Source organism: Hibiscus syriacus, unplaced genomic scaffold, assembly GCF_006381635.1.
Source record: "Hibiscus syriacus cultivar Baekdansim isolate YM2019G1 unplaced genomic scaffold, ASM638163v2 tig00110694_pilon, whole genome shotgun sequence".
NCBI lineage: Eukaryota > Viridiplantae > Streptophyta > Magnoliopsida > Malvales > Malvaceae > Hibiscus > Hibiscus syriacus.
Window position 1 is genome coordinate 190,677 of NW_024062828.1, and position 21,962 is coordinate 212,638.

At 32.2% G+C, this 21,962-nt stretch overlaps 1 long non-coding RNA gene and 1 pseudogene across 1 annotated transcript; both read right to left on the reverse strand.

Moving 5' to 3' along the window:
* Window positions 1–2,732: 2,732 nt before the first annotated feature.
* LOC120138470 lies at window positions 2,733–14,233 on the reverse strand. The gene is made up of 3 exons (XR_005517540.1): window positions 14,092–14,233; window positions 9,076–9,081; window positions 2,733–2,743 (listed from the first exon to the last, which is right to left on the reverse strand). It is a non-coding gene; the product is annotated as an uncharacterized LOC120138470 (long non-coding RNA).
* A 2,182-nt stretch (window positions 14,234–16,415) lies between these two features.
* LOC120138520 lies at window positions 16,416–16,973 on the reverse strand (annotated as a pseudogene).
* Between the last annotated feature and the right edge of the window lie 4,989 nt (window positions 16,974–21,962).

Consider the following 21,962-nt stretch of genomic DNA (forward strand, 5'->3'; position numbering starts at 1 on the left):
TGAATACTTTCTTAAAACTAAATTTCTAATTTATTGTAATGATAAAAAATATTAAAATATAAATATTGTTAATACATTGTAAATAAAAATATATTAATTTCAAACATTTATATAATTAAATCCTTATACTTGAAATTACTACAGTTCTCAACATGATGATTATTATGTTTTGACCAAATTGAATGTTGTCTTTAGTCGAAAGATTATAAAGGTTATGTTTGAACGTGACAAGAATAATGTAGTGGAAAGTGAGTGATTAAGATAAAAATTTATCCCTCTTATCGATATCATTTGTTTAGTCAGTTCAACTGGGGCATTGAGAAACTGAATATAGAATGATACAAGGTTGACATTTTTAATGCATTATTGATAACTCCGTAAAAAGGTTGTATTTATGGCCTTTTCACTTAAGTTATTGATTGTCTAAAAGCTCATATAGGATCATATAGATGCATTTAGGACCATATAGCTGCATGTGATGGATATATTTTGGCGTGACATTTTATTTTGGAAAACGGAGCTGCATTACAAGGAAGGTGTGTTGTTTAATGATGTGCATGATTTAGGAGCAAGGATGTGCAAGGAGAATTGCCTCGAAAAATTGGAAATACTGAGCAGAATGCAAATATCACGGCAAATCAGATGGCATTTCTGAGCATAAAAGACAAAAGAAGATATTTTTATTAAAGTCACCTGTATTTGCCTACACGTGCTCTCTGTTATAACCACCTAAAAAGAAACCACTGCCACCTTTGTACCACCCCTTATGTGAAGGGAATGAACCTTAGGTTAGCATGAGCATTTTGACACAAATCCCTAGGTTTATTCTCCACTATAAAAAGGATATGATGTCACCATATTTAAGGGGACTTGATTTTGAAACATTTGAGTTAAAAATTTAGAGAGAAAAGGCGATTAGAATAAAAAGTTTCCCCTTTTTCTTCACCTTCATATTTTTCGTGGTGTTCCTCTATTAACAAGCTCGAGGGAGTGGCAAGCTAGGCGTCTGAGAGAAGCTAGCAAGCTAAGGTGGTTTGTGGTGGCCGATGGGAGCTCTGGTAGTGCACGTCGAAGGCTTTTCCTCCATCACTTTGTTATTCTTTCTTACTTATCACATTCAGGTTGTAAGGAATGAATATATTTTATGATTTATTTCATGGATTATTCAAACCCCACCATGAACTAGCTTTATTTAATAGGAGTTCACTATAGATGTTTAAGTTTTTTTCTTTAATAGATGGTTATCCTTTTTATGTGTTTATATTTGTTTTGTTTATGGTTCTTAATGAATTAAGGTTGTAGGAGCTATGAGAGTAGCCATTCCTTAGGAAAAAATACTTAGTGTTCGAAAGAAACTAAGTAGCTTATCTTTAATGTTCGAGAGAAACTAAGGAGGATCAACATATACAAAGGGTTTTAGATAGTAACTTGACCTAATACACCCCTATACATAAGGCTAGGATTTCAATCAACTAAAAGGAGTAGTGCTCAGTCGAGAGGTTAGATGTTAGTGCTAACGCTGAGTGGTATTACCATGACATATTCTGTTTATTTGAACCAATAGGATCCCTACACTTGTTAGTGCCAAGAGGTATTGTCATGGAATTCTCAACCTGTCGAGTCCCTTGACTTGATATAGCATAGGGCATTTTCGTAAACTCTGTCGGGTAAGTAAGACAAAGAAGCAAGACCATCTAGAGAAGATAGACTTAAGTTTCTTAAGTGACTCCTATATTCATTCCCGTAGTAGTTTGTTGTCAAGTCATTCTATTCAAATCCAGTGTTTACATTTTGTTTTGCCTTTATATTCTTATTTGATTACTCTACACACAATCTATTTTTCTACGATATCTCCATTTACTTCCATATCACACTATCATTCTATTCCCACCAATATACATTTTTTTGAATTATGTTTCGATATAAAAAATTTAAGGAAAAATGTTTTTGGATTTGAATTGAATTTATTCAAATTTTTAAAAATGTTTCAAAAATAATTCAAAGTCTATTAAATTTAGATTTGAGAAAAAATGTTAAAGTGTACCGATACACTCTGCAGTGTATCCATACACTGGTGTACCGATACACCCTGCATTATATCCATACCCCTATGACTGCTCAAACACCGAATGTAATTAGTGTACCGATACACTCTACAGTGTATCCATACACTGGCTACAACGGCTAGTTTAATTTGAATTTAATGAAGGTGTACCGATACCCTATGAAGGGGTATCGATACCCCATGTTATGGGCAACCTATATTTTACAGAAACACCATCCCCAAATGGCTCCAAAACATCCCCAATGGCTATATATGACTTCAAACATATTCTAAGCTATAAATACAAGATGAGGACACTTGAAGAAGAAAGAGAGCACCTATCCAAGTATTCAAACACAATAGAAGAGTTTTTCAATCTTATTTTTCTATTCTCTTGTAAGTATTGTGTTCTTGTGAGCTTAAATTTTGTAAACACCCTATCTTTAAGAGGTTTTATTTTTTACTTCTTTTATCCTTTTATAAAATGAAAGGTTCTAGCTGATCCCTTGAAAAACTAGGGATAAGGTTCTAGTTTAGCCCGTGAAAAACTAGGGAGTTGTAAAGGTTATCTCTTTGTCCTGTAAAAAGAAAGAACAAATTAGTGAATTTGTTGGAAAATCCTTGGTGAGGAGCTAAGGTAGTGGATGTAAACTTGGTTGAGAAGTCGAACCACTATAAATCATTGTGCAATTTTTTTATCTTTCAATCTCCTTACTCCCTAAACACTAGAACCGTCCCGACCCCTCTTAGCGAACTCTTTTGGTTGTCGATTCAAACTTCCACAAATCCTAACAATTGGTATCAGAGCTTAAATCGTTAGAAGGCTTAACATCCTTGAGATGATCCTAGAAGATGCTCTACCAACTCCCGACACAACTGAGAAGATGTCTTCCACCTCTGGCTCGTTCCACATAGAAGAGTCTCAACCGATCGACAAGCCTCCATACTTAAATGAAACAAACTACCGTCATTGGAAGAAATTAATGAAGTTATTCATACAATCCAATGATTTTGATGCATGAGAGATAATCAAGAACGACTACTCTTCTCCAAAGAAGAAGGAAAAGAAGTGGAGTGACCAAGAACGAAGGAAAGCTCAACTTAATGTTAAGGCCATACACATGTTGTTTTGTGCATTTGGTCCAGATATATATGAAAGAGTTTCTTCTTTTTCAAGTGCCAAGGAGCTTTGGAATAAGCTCGAAAAGCTTCATGGAAACATGAAAGAAGAACCAACAAAGGTGGTGTCCCTAATGGCTCATGAAGAGCCCGAGGTATCTTTTAACTCAAATGAATTAAATTCTTATTCTTTTAATGAGTTACAAGATGCATTCAATGAATTATTTTTGGAGTTTGAGACCATGAACTCCAAATATAAGAAAATTATTTCAAAATTAAAATTTGAAAACGATTTTCTTTTGAAAGCTAAAATTGATTTTTAAAATCAAAATGAAATGTTGAAAAATGATTTAAAGCTTTAAAAAATAAAAATTGAAAGTTTTGAAAAAGAATGTTTTGATGTAAAAGTTAAGCTTGAATGCTTAACAAAAGAAAAAGAAATCATTTTAAATAATTCATCTAGTTTCATAATGGAAAAATGCTCACATTGCCATTATCATAGTCATAAGGAACATACTTGTCCTTTGAAGAAAGGAAAACATTTTAAAATTAGACAAGTATGGGTTCCGAAAGGAGCAAGGGGCATTGAAACTAACGTTCAAGAATCCAAAGCAATTTGGATACCAAAATCGAAATAAATGTCTCTTGTAGGTGTGTGGGAGCAGACGTGATGAATATAAAGAAATCAAGATGCTCTAGCCACACAATGAAAAAGGAATAGGTAACCTCTAAGCTTAATTCTTTTAATTTTGGTTATTTGGTTGCTCATTTGATTTTAATCATGCATGAGTTTTTGTTTTAAATGATTATGCATTATTGTTTTAATCTCATGCATGTTAAAAAGGTTTTATGATGATCATTTTAAAGTTTTAATGATTTTACAGAATTTTTAGTTCATCATAATAAAATTTTGGTCAAAATTGATTTTAAATGCAAATGATATCTATCTAACAATTGATATCAATTTTTCAAATACTTTGATTTTACAAATTTTAAATTTTTGACCTAAATTTGAATGTTTATGCATGTGGTCGAAATAAAAATGATAACAATTGATATCAAAGTTTTCAAATGCATAACATTTTTGGAAGGCTTTATGCATATGCACTTAATTTCAATAATTGATATTGCATAAAGGATTTTAGACTTGGATATATTAAATTTCATGTGCTACTAACATGTTTGTTATTCTTTGTTGAAATTCAATTTTGTTTAAGTGTCAAGTTTTTAAAGCTAAATTTTGTTTGGAATGCACTTATTGAGGGGGAGCTTTGATTTTTCAAATGATTTTTAAATTTCAAATTTACTACTTACTCTCCAAAGTTATTTTGAACTTCAAAGATTGAATTTTTTTTGATATAACAAAAAGGGGGAGAAATTTGGTTTGAAAAATTCAATTTTTTTTAATGAAAAAGGGGGGAGCTTAACATTTTCATATATTTTCCAACAATTGGTAACAATTGATATCTTTTTCATTAAATTTTTTATTAAGGGTGAGTTTTGCCAAAAACAAATTTTCAAATGTTTTGTTATATCAAAAAGGGGAGATTGTTGAATTATGTTTCGATATAACAAATTTAAGGCAAAATGTTTTTGGACTTGAATTGAATTTATTCAAAGTTTTAAAAAGGTTTCAAAAATAATTCAAAGTCCATTAAATTCTGATTTGAGCAAAAATGCTAAAGTGTACCGATACACTGTGCAGTGTATCCATACATTGGTGTACCGATACACCCTGCAATGTATCTATACCCCTATGACTGCTCAAACACTGAATGTAATTAGTGTACCGATACACTCTGTAGTGTATCCATACACTAGTTGCAACGACTAGTTTAATTTGAATTTAATGAAGGTGTATCGATACCCTATGAAGGGGTATCGATACCTCATGTTATGGGCAATCTATTTTTATAGAAAAAGAATCCCCAAACGACTCCAAAAACATCCCCAACGGCTATATATGACTTCAAACATATTCCACGCTATAAATACAAGCCGAGGACACTTGAAGAAGATAGAGAACACCTATCCAAGTACTCAAACACAAGAGAAGAGTTTTTCAATCTTATTTTTCTATTCTCTTGTAAGTATTGTGTTCTTGTGAGCTTAAATTTTGTAAAAACCCTACCTTTGAGAGGTTTTCTTGTTTAATTCTTTTATCCTTTTGTAAAAGGAAAGGTTATAGCTGAGCCCTTGAAAAGCTAGGGATAATGTTCTAGTTTAGCCCGTGAAAAACTAGGGAGTTGTAAAGGTTATCTCTTTGTCCTGTAAAAATAAAGAACAAATTAGTGAATTGGTTGGAAAATCCTTGGTGAGGAGCTAAGGTAGTGGATGTAGACTTGGTTGAGAAGTCAAACCACTATAAATCATTGTGCAAATTTTCTATCTTTCAATCTTCTTACTCCCTAAACACAAGAACCGTCCCGGCCCCTCTTGGCGAACTCTTTCGGCTGTCGATTCAAGCTTCCGCAAATCCTAACACATTTCATTTTCCTGAGCACTCTCAGTAGTACATACTATCACACTAACTATACTTAGATTAAGTAGTTATTTGCTTTGATTGAACTTATAAATTTTCTCCAATCCCTGTGGATATGACACTCACTCATCACTGTATTACTTGTTCGATTGTGTATAGTTGCACATACTTCGCGTCAATATTTATTACTCACAAAACGCGGATAAGTTTTTGGTACCGTTGGCTGGGATTAACAACTAGAAGTTAATTAGTTTTGCTATAGAATTTTTATTTTACTTTTTCATTTTTTTTGTATAGTTTTACTTGTTATTTTACTTGTCTTTTTCAGGTTTTTCTTGGTGTATGACTAGAAGACATTTTGACAAGCTATTAGAACCAAATGAACCTGAGATTGAGAGGCTTTTTAGTCAAAGGAGACGTGCTCAAGCAAACATGTATCAAATTGGGAATAAAAAAATTGGTAAAGAGGAAGATTAGAATGTTGAGGCAATTCTAAATGTTGGGAATGCAACTAGGCCTCGTGCTATTCGAGATCATTTAAACCCTACCTTGAACGACCTAAAACCTACTATTGTAGCTCCCATGATTCAGGCAACCCATTTTTAGCTCAAATAGATTATGTTCGATAAGTTGGACTTGATTGGACAGTCTGGTGGTGCTCCTCATGACGATGAAAGGCAACATGTTCAAGCATTTTTTGGAGCTCTGTGATTCATTTCGATAACAAGATACGCTAAAATTGAAGCTAATTCCATATTCTTTGAAAGATCACGCCAGGGCATGACTTAATGGAGTACCTTCTGGCTCGATAAAGTCTTGGATTAATCTATACAAAAGTTTTTTACTATAGTATAATCCACTGAACATAAACACCCAACTGAGGAATGACATTACTTTCTTCGTCAATATGATGACGAATCAACGTATGAATGTTGGGATCGATATAAAGGATTGCTTCATAAATGTTCTAATCACGGTTTTCAAGATTAGACTCAAGTATTAATGTTCTATAATGGAGTCAATGCGTCCACGAGGATGATGGTAGAAGCCTCAGAAAATGAGACATTGCTCAATAAATCACCTGTAGAGGCATTTGACATCATGTATAGGATTGCTAACGATGATTATCAATTCTCATCTTCAAGGCTTGGAGGTGAGTTAAAAGCACCAGGGACATTCTAGTTAGATACTAAGGATTCTGTGTCCGTCTAACTTTCTGCCATCACCTATATGCTGAAGAATCTACAACGACCAAGTGAGATGAAATAAGTGCAGACAACCAACTCAACATGTCTTCTATGCCATGGCAATCACCATGAGAGTGAGTGTCCTACCAATCAAGAATCCATTAACTATGTAGGAAACTACAATCGAGGCAATAACAACCCATATTCTAACACCTACAATCCTGGATGGCGTCAGTATCCAAACTTCTCTTGGGAAATCAATGAACCTACAATGCTAGTCAGCCCCTAGGCAGTAGAATTTTTTTGACACTCAAGGTTCTGAAACGAATATTCCATGGCATAATACTAACAATGGAGTACCATCTTCATCCAACACAAGTTCTTTGGAGGCCACGATTCAAAATTTTATAGCAACCACGAAGGCCATACTACAAGACCATGCTACATCCATAAAAAACTAAGGATCCTTATTACACAGTCAATGAGCTTTGCTTCAAAGCCACAACTCATCTTTGAAGGCCTTGGAGGGTCAGGTTGGAAAAATTATCACGGCTTTACATTCTCACCCACAGGGAAGTCTATTCAATGATACTAAATTCATTAAGGCTCAAGACAGGAAGCATTGTGGTATATTCACCTTAAGGAGTGGTACCAAAATCTATAAAGATATTAAGTTTGGAGGGAGACACTCGGAGAGCCCAGTCATGAGATTGTGCACGAAGATCTGAAGATGCAAGAAGATTCACATTCGATGGAAAACAAGGATGAGGGTTCGAAGAGGGCAACCAATGAAGACAAGACAAATTTTATCACGGCAAAAGAAAAGTCCCCATCAGCAGAAGTTGATGACCAAAGGAAAGTTGCAGAATTTTTTCGTAACAAATTTTTATGCACTGATAATCACTTGAAACTTGATGAAGAAAATGAAGAGGAGCTCGAGGATATTCCAAAGGAGATGAATCAGTCTAACTTACTCATAGGAAGAACAGGTACAAATTTGAACCTTTAGATTTCATTAAATTTACTCATCCAAAACCCCAAGTAACTACCCATCTGTCTAGGGTAGAAATTCTGAAAGAATTAAAGAGTGAAATGAAGATTAATAAATAAAATTCCCTTATGAGAAGTTATTATTTTCCCGGTAATTTTGTAGTATGCTGACATTGTCAATTTTCTCGTTAATGGTGTTTTACTTCCTTACTTGAATAGTAAGGGAAAGAACAAGATCATACACAATGGTAGCTACTGTCATTGGGATGACCCTTACCTCTTCAAAGAATTTGCTTCCCAAATGATTAAAAGTTACCACAAAAAAGAGGAGCAAAAAGAGATCCATTCCACTATCATTCAGCTTCATGCTAAAGCACTTTGAAGAAGAGAGAACCACTGCAAAGGTCCTACAATTCATATGTGAAAAATAAAAAATGTCAGGGTAAAATATTTTGAAGGTGAAACTGTTATATGTGTGTGACATAACAATTCAAGATGTTTTCGAAAGAACAAACTGTCAAACATGTGAACAAGGGTAAAGCCCCTATGATAGTTGCACCCACTTAGAAAGAAGATTAGTGTTGGCACAAATAATGACATTGCTGATGATGTCCATCCATCTACACAAATTCCACGATAAATTGCAACACTTCTGGCCAAGAATCGCTTGAAGAAGACAACCAATCACATTTGGACTGCACCACTATCGGACTCTGAACACTCTAACCTCACACCATTGCGCAAGCACCCATGTCACACAACCACCACAACACCACCACCATAATTAGTTAAGGCATAGCATATTGTTTAGTTTAAACTTAGTTTTTATCAAGCATTGAGGACATTATTCTCTCAAGTTTGGGGAGGTAGGGTTCTTATTAAATCATTGCATGATAGTATTAGTAGAATAAATATGTCATGACATTAGTAAGTGTTCAATTTAGTTTTTTGGAATAAATTAATGATGCTTGATGAAGATGAACTCTTTATGGCTAGAATTGGATGTACATGATTGAAGAGGATGATATAACCAACTCTAGGACTTTCTTCTTTGTAACTTTTGATACACGATTGTATGTTTTCCATGCTTAAGGAATTTAAAGTTTTTTTATAAGAGAACTCTTGCATGTTTGGCATAAAACTTTAACAATGACCGTAAATGATGAAAACCCCACATGTTTCTAAAAATGAAAAAATAATTGTGATAAAAAATGAAATTGTGAATAAATGCTTCAGCATAACTGTATAGGGACACTTTGCTATGCCATGACATTGTCTGGATACTGCATTTAAATAAATGGTAGCCACGACATATGAGTGAATGAAAGTAGTCATGGAATGACTCTACCTGACTATCTCGGGGGTGGAAGGTATGCTCCCTTTCACCTAGAGTGTGGGATGGTAGGGGTGATGAGGTGACACCCCTCATAGCAGTTTAAAAAAAATAAGAAAAAGAAAACATTGTGGGAGTAAAATTGCATTTAAGTGACTAATAAATGCCATGGCAAGACAATAGAGCTTACATATAAATTTTCTAGATTTGTTAAGCATTGACTAGATACAATCACGCACACACACGCAAAGAATCTTGTCTTAGGGAACAATACTTGATTTCTCAAACTACTCTAGCGTGTTGAAGCATACTATCCTGAGGGCCAAAATTTTATCTCATATGACTACCTTGAACTTGAACTTTCCATGGTATTTTTATTTTGCTTACTACTATCCATTGCTTGAGGACAAACAATAGCTTAAGTTTGGGGGTGTGATAACTCCGTAAAAAGGTTGTATTTAGGGTCTTTTTACTTAATTTATTGATTGTGATAACTCCGTAAAAAGGTTACATGCGGTGGAAAATTTTTATTGTGGCATTTTATTTTGGAAAACGGAGCTGCGTTATGGGGAAAGTGTGTTGTTTAATGATGTGCAAGATTTGGGAGCAAGGATGTGCAAGGAGAATTGCTGCGACAAATTGGAAATGTTGAGCAGAATATGAATACCGCGACAACTCAGATGACATTTATGGGCAGAAAAGACAAATGAATAAATTTTTATTAAAGCTAGTTGTACTTCTCTACAAGTGCTCTCTGCTGCAACCACCTAGGAGAGGACCACTGCCACCTCTGTACCACCCCTCACGTGAATGGAATGAACCTTAGGGTACCATGAGAACTTTGACTCAAATCCCTAGGTTTATTTCTTACTATAAATAGGATATGAGGACACCATATTTAAGGGGACTTGATTTTGAAACATTCGAGTTCAAACTTAAAGAGAAGAGACGGATGGAAGAAAAAGTTTCCTCTTTTTCTTTCCCTTCATATTTTTTGTGGTATTTCTCTATTAACAAGTTCGAGGGAGTGGCAAGCTATGCGTCCGAGAGGAGCTAGCAAGTTAAGGCGGTTTATGGTGGCCGAGGGGAGCTCCGACAGTGCATGTCGAAGGCTTTTCCTTCATCCCTTTACTGTTCTTTCTCACTTATCACATTCGGGTTGTAAGTAACGGATGAATTTTATGATTTATTTCATGGATTATTCTAACCCCACCATTAACTAGCTTTATGAGGTAGGAGTTCACTATGAATGTTTAAGTTTTTTTCTTTAATGGATGGCTATCATTTTTCTATGTTTTTATTTGTTTTGTTTATAGTGCTTAATGACTTAAGGTTGTAGGAGATATGAGAGTAGCCATTCCTTAGGAAAATACTTAGTGTTAAAGAGAAACTAAGTAGCTTATCTTTAGTGCTCGAGAGAAACTAAGGAGGATCAACATAAACAAAGGGTTTTAGATAATAACTATATCTAATCCACCCTTAGACATAAGGATAGGATTTCAATCGACTAAAAAGAGTAGTTCTCGGTCGAGAGGTTAGATGTTAGTGCTGACGCTGAGTAGTATTGCCTTGACATATTCTGTTGTTCTGAACCAATAGGATCCCTGCACCTGCTAACACCGAGAGGTATTGTCATGGCATTCTCATCCTGTTGAGTCCCTTGAGTTGAGATAGCTTAGGGAATTTTCATAAACTCTGTCAGGCAAGTAAGACATAGAAGCAAGACCATCCTGAGAATATGGACTTAAGTTCTCTAAGTGACTCCTATCATTCATTCTCATATTAACTTGTTGTGTGAGGATTGTCAAGTCATTATGTTCAAATCCATTATTTACATTTTGTTTTGACTTTACATTCTCATTTGATTACTCTACACACAATCCATTTTGCCACGACATCTCCATTTGCTTCCACATCACACTATCATTCTACCCCCACCAACATACATTTTATTTTACCTCAGCACTAGCACTCTCATTAGTACATACCATCACACTAACTACACTTAGATTAAATAATTATTTGCTTTTATTGAACTTATAAATTTCCTCCAATCCCTGTGGATACGACACCTACTCATCACTGTATTACTTGTTCGATTGTGTATACATGCACATACTTCGCGTCCATATTTAGTACTCACAAAACGCGAACAATTATATTCTATCAAAATATCATGAGATAAAGGATTACGATATAAACTACGTTAAGGTTCTCTTGGTTCATGAGTTTTTCATTTAACTTAGGTAATCATAATGTCTTGTTAGAGACCACTTATGACTTGTAGGATCAATTAAAAAATATATGTTGATCTTGTATATCAAGTAACACAATTGTTCAATATAGACGAATAAGAGTTTCCCTCATATTGTAAAGAAAAATAATGGAACGAAGTTCAAAGTTAGCCTATAATTTTACCAGATCTCATGTTGTGTAAGTTCACTCTAGGTTGTCCAAAATCCACCAAAATTCATAGTGCTATGGATATCATAAAGAAAATCAGAGAATCTAAAAAATGCAAGCATTATAAAACTCAAGTCACTTGAAGAAAAATATTCATCTTTTTTAATATTTTTAATAGTAAACCATAATCGTGTGCTATTATATTTTGTTCTTTTTCATCTATAATATGTTTTTTCAAATAATTTCATTTTACAATACATTCACATAGCACGATTTCTTAATCTCTTAACTTTAACATAATAATCATATATCTAATAACTTTCATCACCCAATCTTACATAACCCTAACCTTAACATAAATAAACATATATAATAACTTTCATCTCCTAATATTTTTTTAATAGTAAACAAATAATCTTAAATTCAATCACCTAAATAAGAACTCTAAACCACTCTAACATAACATAACATAAAATTCAATCTAAACCATAAAAATCTTAATTCCTAAAATCTTTAAACCCTAACAAAAACATAAATCTTAAAAAAATCCTAAATCGTTTGCCCTAAAATTCTTAATCCAAAAAATATAAACCATCCTAGTTAAGAATCCTAAATCATAAAAACTTAAACCATCCTAAAACCAAATATCTAAATCATTAACATAAAATCTATTGAGTAATATGAGTGGTTAAAAGGAGTATTGTTCTTCCTTAAGGTCTTGAGTTCAAATAACTATAACTGTATGATGTATGTACATTATTAATAACTAAAAAAATATAAATCTATATTATTTTATAATTATCTCATACTATTAAAAAATCTATTAACGTAAGAAAAATCAACCATGATTTTAGTGTAAAAAGGCGTTTTTACAAAACACACCTTTCAAGGTTGTAGTCAAATTTATAAAAGACCTTTTCTACAAGGAACACCTTTATTACATCGGCAATAGAAAACTGCAATAGAAAACGTATTTTCAAAAAAGTGTCGTATTCAGAAAATAATCAGAAATAAATGTATCTAAGTAATAAAATTTTGTTTTTAATATATTCCGATAACAAAAAATATTTAAAGATATAATCTAAATTTATCTACAAATTATTTATTTATTCAAATGCGCGGATGCTCTTTACTTATTTAAAAATTTTAAATAAAAATGTCAATTTAAAAGCATACTATTATTAATATAAAAGAAATTAGCAAGTAATATGTTGTTAAGGAAAATTCAGGTTCAAAATTTAGGATATGTATTATTATTATTAGGAACAACCTCAAGTTCCAAATTTTTTTCTTAAGATATACAATAAAGATATCAAGAAAAATATTTAAAAATTCCACAAATAGAGTTTTCTTAAGGCCATAAATAGAGTTAAATACCAAAATTATATTATTTATTTACTTTTAAATATTTTAAGAATCTTTAAATAAAAACAATTTAAAACAAAACTAAAGGTCTTCTAACGATTAATTTAATTATAAAATTTAAAAATAAAATATACTCCAAGTTTCCTTACTCTTTGTGTATTTAAAATTTGATTTGTTAATTTTATTTTTAATAATTTTATTTATTTATTTTTTTCATTTTTTAAAAACTAAAATTTGATATCATGAATTTTTTTGTTAAATTCATGTAGTTATAATGCTAATTTTACTATATGGTTTTCAAATTAATATTTTTATTTTAAAATGTAAATAAATTTAACTTCAATTAGAAATTTAACAATATTAATAATTGAAATTAAAAAAGTTTAAAAATAGAAATAGGAAAATTAAATTTTAAATTTACAAAGAATATGATGGCATAAAGCATATTTTATTTTTATATCTTAATTTCAATTATGTTTTGACACTAAAATTAGAGTTCTACAAATGTAGGTGAAATTTCTTACATAATGTTATGGAAAAAATGATTTCCTCATATAAGGAGTTGAAAAAATTATTGTTTTATCTATGACTATTGTTATCATACACTATAAAAGATGTTTGAATTATTTGAGGATTTTTGGAAGACATCCAGATTTTTCGGCATCTTTTAGAAGATATCGTTCGAACCATAACATAAACAATTTTTGAGGATGTATGCATTTGGGAAAGACCATCGAATAATCCATGTGTCTTTTTTTAAAATGGTTGAGTGGTTTAAACATCTTTAATAAAATATTATAACTAAAACCCTATATAATAAAATTATTTTTCTAATATTTGAATGAGACAATTTTATTTTCCGAGCATTTTTAGGTAATTTTATCACAAATGTGTGAAAGTGAAACCCTTGTACCTTCTTTAATAGATTTTGTAACGTTTGTCTCAATAAAATATTATTTACCCTAAAAGTAATTATATATAAGTTTTTTTATCAAGTATATATAGGCTACTTAAATGTAGGGTTAGAGTAGAATAAAATAAATGCTAAGAACTTTGATGGCTATTTTATAGCATAGAGGGGGGGCTCTTTGGGTTTTATGATCTCTTCCTTTCTTTTCTCTCATCTGACAAAAGGAAGAACAGCACAAAAAACCTCAAATTTTCTCACTTTTTTTCTCTCTCTCAACCCAACAGCAATGATGGTGAAGTCCTCTTTCTGTGTATCCTCTCCATCGCCATCATTGATCCCACTACACCACCTCACCTGCCTTTATGATCATTACCTTCTTCACATTCTTCAAAGCCTGTCATCATTTCATCAAACCAAAAGGAAGAAGAAAAGGAAGAAAAGAATAAATCAGAGGCAGCTAAAGAAGCAAAGGTGATGTTGTTTTCAAGTGGAGGAGAAGAAGAGCAAAAGGAGGGCTTTTTCTTTCAACCTCTATGCTTTTCTCTTGGTTTTGAGTGATGGGTCTTTTCTCTTCTAGATTTTCCAAGTCTTTTTTTGGGGGGAATCAAGCATCTTGGTCCGAAAGATTTGCTTCCATCGAAGCAAATTTAGTACTAGCTTTTATCTTTTAAGTTTTCGTATGGTCTTTCTGCTTTTCTTGTTGTGTTATTGAAGACAACTAGGAACTGGAAGAACTTGTGTGTTTTATCTGTTTTCTGTAAGAGATCTCTCTTTTCTATATATGAACTTCTCTTTAACGTACTTTCTGCGATTTATACAACCTGATCTTTTCTTGATCTAAAGTTTCATCATATGTATGTATGTATGTATCCCAGTGGTTTTTTATGCCTAAAACAACAGATCTATCATGTTAATCATAAATGAAACTGTAGGTTTTTTTGTGTGTTATTGTTTTAGGGTTTCAAAGTTCAACCCTATATTGTATCAATTTTTTTAATCAAAAAACCTAAAAGTATACCATTTTGGTCTTTGATCTCATGATTAATTAAACTCATCACATCATGATTCACGAGCTTGACATAAATAATAACTTGACAGAAACAATCAATCTATACACTGTACACATGCTATCAGATCAGTCTTGTTCCTTTTATACAATATTTCCCTTAATTTCTTTCTTTGTGCTTATACTAAAACACTTATAGGATAGGTAATAAGAAGTACAATTAAATCCAGAAAATAAAAGAAATCTTATGATATTGCCTTTATATTTCATATTTGTGTTTGTGTTTTTCCACTCTTCTGCATCAAACAGTTCAGTTTTTATATAAGTACATGAATCGAGTAAATGATGAAGAGAAATTTAGATCCCCAAAGGTTAACGATTTGGGGGTTAATCATTTTACGTGTGGTATGTTTGGGGCGATGCATGTTTGAATACCATACGATATATTTAATATTTTGAAGTTTTTCTGATATGAATTGAATAAAGAAGAGTTGGATATCATTTGATTAGTTATTCTATGTATCCATATGCGTCCTTTCATATATACAACTAATCTAAATCATGCCTAGTTTACACCTTAGTGAATTCTTTTTGTTTAATAAGGTAAATCTCAGAGTCCTTATTTTAATATTTTTGTGTGTTTGATATCTGTATTTTATGCGTACGTGATTTTCTAAAATTTTAGTAATTAAAATGGCTGAAAAACCATTCATTTGCAGCTCCCTTAGCTCCCATCTCTACGTTGGAGAAGTGAAGTGATTGATGTATAATTTTATGTCGGAGAAGTTATTGACTTATAAATTTATGTTAGAAGGAGTATAATTTTATGTTGGAAAAGACAATGATTGATATATACTTTTATGTAAATATTCTAAATATAATTTTTATTTGAAGCATTTTTTTCACACATCATTTAATTTTATATTAAATGTGTCATATTAATTTTGATACATTACGTAATCTTACAAATATACTGTAATCATATTTATCTTGGCTATATATTGTACATATTATTTGTCGTGGTTATTATTCGTTTAAGACCAGATGGATTTAAATATAGTCAGTTGGAAATAAGTTTATTTAGATTTGGATAGGTCATGTTTAACTCATTAAAAAACAAAATTTCATATAAATATTGGTTAACACAAAATTTAATAATTAAAAAAAAAATCTTTTAAACATTTTGGAGCATGTCATAGAAGAGTTTAAAAAATATAAAATATTTTCAAGAAATACATAGACGTAAATGAGCTGGCTTTAATTGATGAGCTAAAGAATGAGACAACTTTGGTGGGCTATGGCATTCCAACAGAAAGAACAATCAGCTTGAGCACATGATAAAAAAAAGGGCATAATACTAAAAATATCCCTTATTTGTTTTATTAAAATAATCATTTTAGTTCTTTTTTTCATTTTTTTACATTTTAACCTTAAACGTTTTTCAAAACAATCATTTTAATCCATATTCTTTTTTTAAGAGTATTTTAACCCTTAATGTTTTACTTAAGAATAAAAAGTTTTCTCTACAGTTGAAAATCATTAGTTAATATATAATTAATACATCAAATACTAGTTTTTTAACCTAAAATGAAATGTTGCAAAAAAGATGGATCATTTATGACATTTTCATGTTGGGTTTAGGCAGTTTCCCTTCTATTGAAGAAGCTTGTGAAGATGTCGAATCGTTCCGGCCCAGATAGACGTTATAGTAGGGGCCGCCGAGCATGACGACTACGTCACGTGCAGCCACCGCCAGGATGTCGGAGCAGGAGACTGTGTTGGGACATGAGAGTTCAAGAGCTGTCTTGGCTCGGACAATGAGGTCGAAAGGATCTCCGGGGAGGGACAAGTTGATGTCGGCGTCACATTCGGCTTTGTTGAATGGTGTGGAAGAGATGAGGATGGAGCCATCACAGCCATTCGGGAGACAGTCGTCGAACAAAAGACGGAGTGTTCCTGCACCTGTCGTGGGGCTGGTGATTTGCTTGTTGGTAATATTTTCTTGCATAATTTGGTTGAAACTTGGACAGCTTTTGGAGTAGTAATCCATGCTCAACCTTGATTCAGAAATCAATGCAGTGGGGGAGAGAAAGAAGAAAAGAAGCAGAAGCAGCGGCGGCGCCATTGATTGAGAAAGAGTTATAGAATTAGAGTGAAAAATGAGAAGTAGGAGACGGAAGGGGATAATATTTTAAGTGAAGTTGGTGTCACCACTAATCACGGGAAGTCCGCCATGGGCGAAGGGATCCAAGAATTTTTATGAATGCGATGAAATCTCAGCTGTTGATAAGTATATGATGGGACAACAAATGCGGTTGCAGTTAAAGTTGATGGCTCCAATGCCCCATGCTTCTTTTATTTTCATCTATTTTTCTTTTATGTTTCCCCCCTCTAAGTTTAAAGACGAATAAGTTTAAATCCTTCGTCTGGATTAATTCAAATACATCCGCATTATATACCTAATTTTGATAAATAAGTTTTTTAATAGAGATTTTCTGTAAGACTTATTAGACATTGAATGTTAATTAAAATCAAGAGTATGACTTTTGTCAATAAAATCATAAATTTAGTTAAATTATTATTTTATATTTAGATGTATATATTTAAATTTTATCTATTATTTTAAGGGTAAAATATATAAATAGACCCCAAACTTTTAGGGTACTTGTAATTTGATCACCTAACTTTTGAAACTTGCATTATAGTCATCAAACTTTTATTTCACTTTCATTTCTGTCCCTGTCGTCACCCACCGTTAGTGGGCTCTAACGCCACATTACTAGTCTCGTTTTCAGCTCAATACAAATATCCTTTAACCCGTTTCAGCAGTCAATCTGCTTTTATTCTTCCCCAAATTTGAAATCATACACCCTAAAAGTCAAATTTTCAATATATTTTTATCAATAATTTCTAGCAATGGAGACACCAATAGAGAGACCACAAACTGCACTTCCAATATGTTATTGCGGAATATCAGCTAGCGTTCGCACAACTTGGACGAATAATAATACTGGCAGGAGATTCTTTGGGTGAGTTAACTATGGGCATTCATTTTAAAGAAATTGCAATTTTTTTATTTAGGATGATCCACCAATGAATCCACATTCATGTTCTGTTATCATTGGTTTGCTAAGGAAAATGAGAGCCATAGAGAGGAGAAGAAGGATTAAGCGAGTTGTTTGGGTGATTTGTTGTTTTTACTTATGTTGGGTTAAGAAAGGCTTAAGCAAGGGATTCTTTTTGGGAATGTTTTGATGTTATTGATTATGTTGGGAAGAATGATTAAAAAAGGAATTTGAAGTTCAGCATGTAATTGAACTGGTTATGAACATGAATTTGAGGTTCATTAATTTGCTTATATTTTTTATGTTTGTGTGTTTATTTTTTCTTATGCTTGTTTATGAACATGATTTTGAAGTATTTATGAAAAAAAAAATTTGAGGTTCATCAATTTTCCATCATGAATTTGAAATATTTTTTCTTATTTAGTTGGAACAAAAAATAATACAAAATAAAATTATTGATTAAATATAAAAAAAACAACAAATTGTAGAAGTAACATAACAATGTATAATGTTGTACATTCAACCATTTTTCTATAAATACATCAAAATGTCACCATATATCCTAGGTTAAGTTTTTGGTAGTCATATCATACTGAAAAAACCTAGACAAAAAATGAAACAAAAAATAGCAACCATCAAGAAGTATGAAACTGCCATATCATGGTTTCAAACTATCAAAAAGTATGAAAACCAAAAACATCAATTAGTCTTTGGTTGTAAACTATTAATTGATTTTTGAGAACTCTGCATAACCATATTTTTAGATGGAGCAGGTGATTGCAACATCCATCTAACAACTTGATATGCATTTGGTTGTTGTTCAGATGGTGCGAGTTGCCTTTTTAATCTTCTTCCTTGGCCCAGTAAATGTGGACTGACTTGGCACTTAGACAGTTGCAGGCCTCCGTATTTGTAATAAGGAAGAAGACCACATAAGGTGTAGCTATAAATTTATGCATCACATTTATGAACCTGATATAAATCAAAAGCTTGAAAAACAACTTAAAATCAATAGAAAATTTCAATTAGACATTCTATATAAAATATGCCGAATATGTTTAGTTAATATATAAGAAATAATCAGTACAAATCTAAAATTGATATTAGAAAGATAAATAAAAGTTCAAATAAAAAATAATATCTACTTAAATTATGCAATACAATAATAATGTTCATACTATCCATATTAAAAAATTTTAATTACTCTTTCTAACACTGTCAGCAAAGATTTGAACTCGATTTTTTTAAAGTACAATATATATTATTATTACGTCAAACGTACATTAATAGAAAGTTGAATATTAATATTATATTACTTTATATGAACTATTCTAGATAAGTAAATGTTTATATGTTTTTATAGAAAAATCACTAAATAAAAGACATAACCACTATCATCCTTTATATCATTCACTTCAAATCTCAACTAAGCAAATGAAAGAAAATAAAGAATCTTCACATTTTAGAAATGTATGCATTATAAGTTAGAGGAAATAATAAATAAAGTAATATTGAGTCTAATAAATACTCACAGAGAGTTTTAGTACTTTAGTAGCTGTTGGATATAATGGTGGAGTAGTTGACGATGATCGATGTGTTGGAGGTTGACCAGTTTAAAATAATCTATTTATTGGACGTGTTGGAGTTGAAGTTACTCGATGTGTTGTTGTTAAAGGTACTGGAGCAGTTTTAGATGACCTAGTGGGACTTGTTGGAGATGTGAGAGGTGCACTTGCTTTAGGTGTTGCAAAAAGTGGTGTGTTGAGCCTCGAATTGCCTCTCACCTGACCTTTACATGTCCTTATATTATGGCCTGCTTTACTACATTTATTGCACTTAATTTCTAGGGTCCTTTGCCCTCTACTAGGACCACTTTTTGATTCATCAACAACCTTTCTCCTTTGTTTCTTAGGTCTACCAGGTGGCCTCCTTTGAACTACAGAAAGTACTGGCTCCATTGATGGGATTGGTTTCCACTTATTTGTTTCTCTGACAGGGTAGATAAAATTGGAGTAGAGTTGGATTTGAGTTGACCTATGATAGCATTTCTCAGCATAGTTCTCTGGCCTCTCTTGAATTAATAGCATCACTAAGACAACATGAGATCCCTGTTGACAATTTTTTTATATAGAAACAATAAATATGTAGCAGTAATTTCATGCTAAAGTAATAAATGTAAGACCTCATTTCCTACAAGAACAATCTTTAACTTCTAGATATACCACATGTTGATCGGATGAGCCAAAGACAACTTCATATCTTGAACCCCAGCATGTGATGGCCAACACCTTTAAGATAAATTAAACACAATAAATCAGTACACAACTTGTCAATTTAAGATACAATAAATCCATATACATAACAACATGTCAAATACCTAATAGCTTGCCCAATTAATGTGTCCACATTCTTTTGAATTTTAGGACACAATAAACCAGTATACTTCTGAATTGATTCTCCCTTTTGAATTTTAGATTTTGTAATGGATGATGTGGGAATTGATGCAAATGATTGCATTTATCCCATAGCAGTGGCTTTTGTTGAATCTGAAAATCGAGATAGTTGGCAATAGTCCCTACAATTACTGTCAAATGACTTGGATATAGTTAATTCTCATCATGTGACATTTATGTATGATAAACAAAAGGTATAAACACTTTTGACTTTGTATAAGCATTGTTTTTTTAACAAGTTGTAATATTTTTTTATTTAGACTGATCTAAATTATGTATTATATTTTGACAGGGACTGTTTTTTATTCAGACACTATTTTTATTTTCCCATACAATAGTTACCCTTGTCGCTTTCCATACAGCATCTTTCAATGCTTTTCCTTTATAGCCCTCAACATTCTTGAAATTAGAATATAAATGCCTAACATAAGTTTTGTATTCAACATTAGGAAATAATTCAAGAATAGAGTCAACAAGTCCCTGTCAAAATACAATACATAATTTAGATCAGTTTGAATAAAAAATATTACAACTTGTAAAAAAAAAACAGTGCTTATACAAAGTCAAAAGTGTTTACACCTTTTGTTTATTAGACATAAATGTCACATGATGAGAACTAACTATGTCCAAGTCATTTGGCAGTAATTGTAGGGACTATTTCCAACTATCTCGATTTTCAGATTCAACAGAAGCCACTGCTATGGGATAAATGCAATCATTTTCATCAATTCCCACAACATCCATTACAAAACCTAATATTCAAAAGGGAGAATCAATTCAGAAGCATACTGGTTTATTGTGTCCTAAAATTCAAAAGAAGGTAGGCACATTAATTTGGTAAGTTATTAGGTATTTGACATGTTGTTATGTATACTGGTTTATTATGTCTTAAATTGACAAGTTGTATACTGATTTTTGGTGTTTAATTTGTCATAAAAGTGTTGGCCATCACATGTTGGGGGTCCAAGATATGAAGTTGCATTTGGCTCATCTGATTAACTTGTGGTAGATCTAGAAGCTAAAGATTGTTCTTGTAGGAAATGAGATCTTACAAGTATTACTTTAGTATGCAATTACTACTACATATTTATTGTTTTTAGCTAAAATATTTTTTTGTCAACAAGGATCCCATGTTCACATGTTGTCTCAGTGATGCTATTAATTCAAGAGAGGCCAGAGAACTATGTTGAGAACTACTATCATAGGTCAACTCAAATCCAAATCTACTCCAATTTTATCTACCTTATCAGAGGAATAAATCAGTGGGAACCAATCCCATCAATAGAGCCAATACTTCCTTCAGTTCAGAGGGGGCACCTGGTAGACCTAAGAAACAAAGGAGAAAGATTGCTAATGAATCAGAAAGTGGTCCTAGGGGGCAAAGGACCCTATAAATTAAGTGCAAGAAATGTGGTAAAACATACCACAATATAAGGGCATGTAGACGTCAGGTGAGAGGCAATTCGAGGCTCAACACACCACTTTTTACAATACCTATAACAAGTGCACCTCTTACACTTCCAACAAGTCCCACTAGGCCATCTGAAACTACTCCAACACCTTTAACAATAGCATATCGAGCAACTTCAACTCCAGCACATCCAG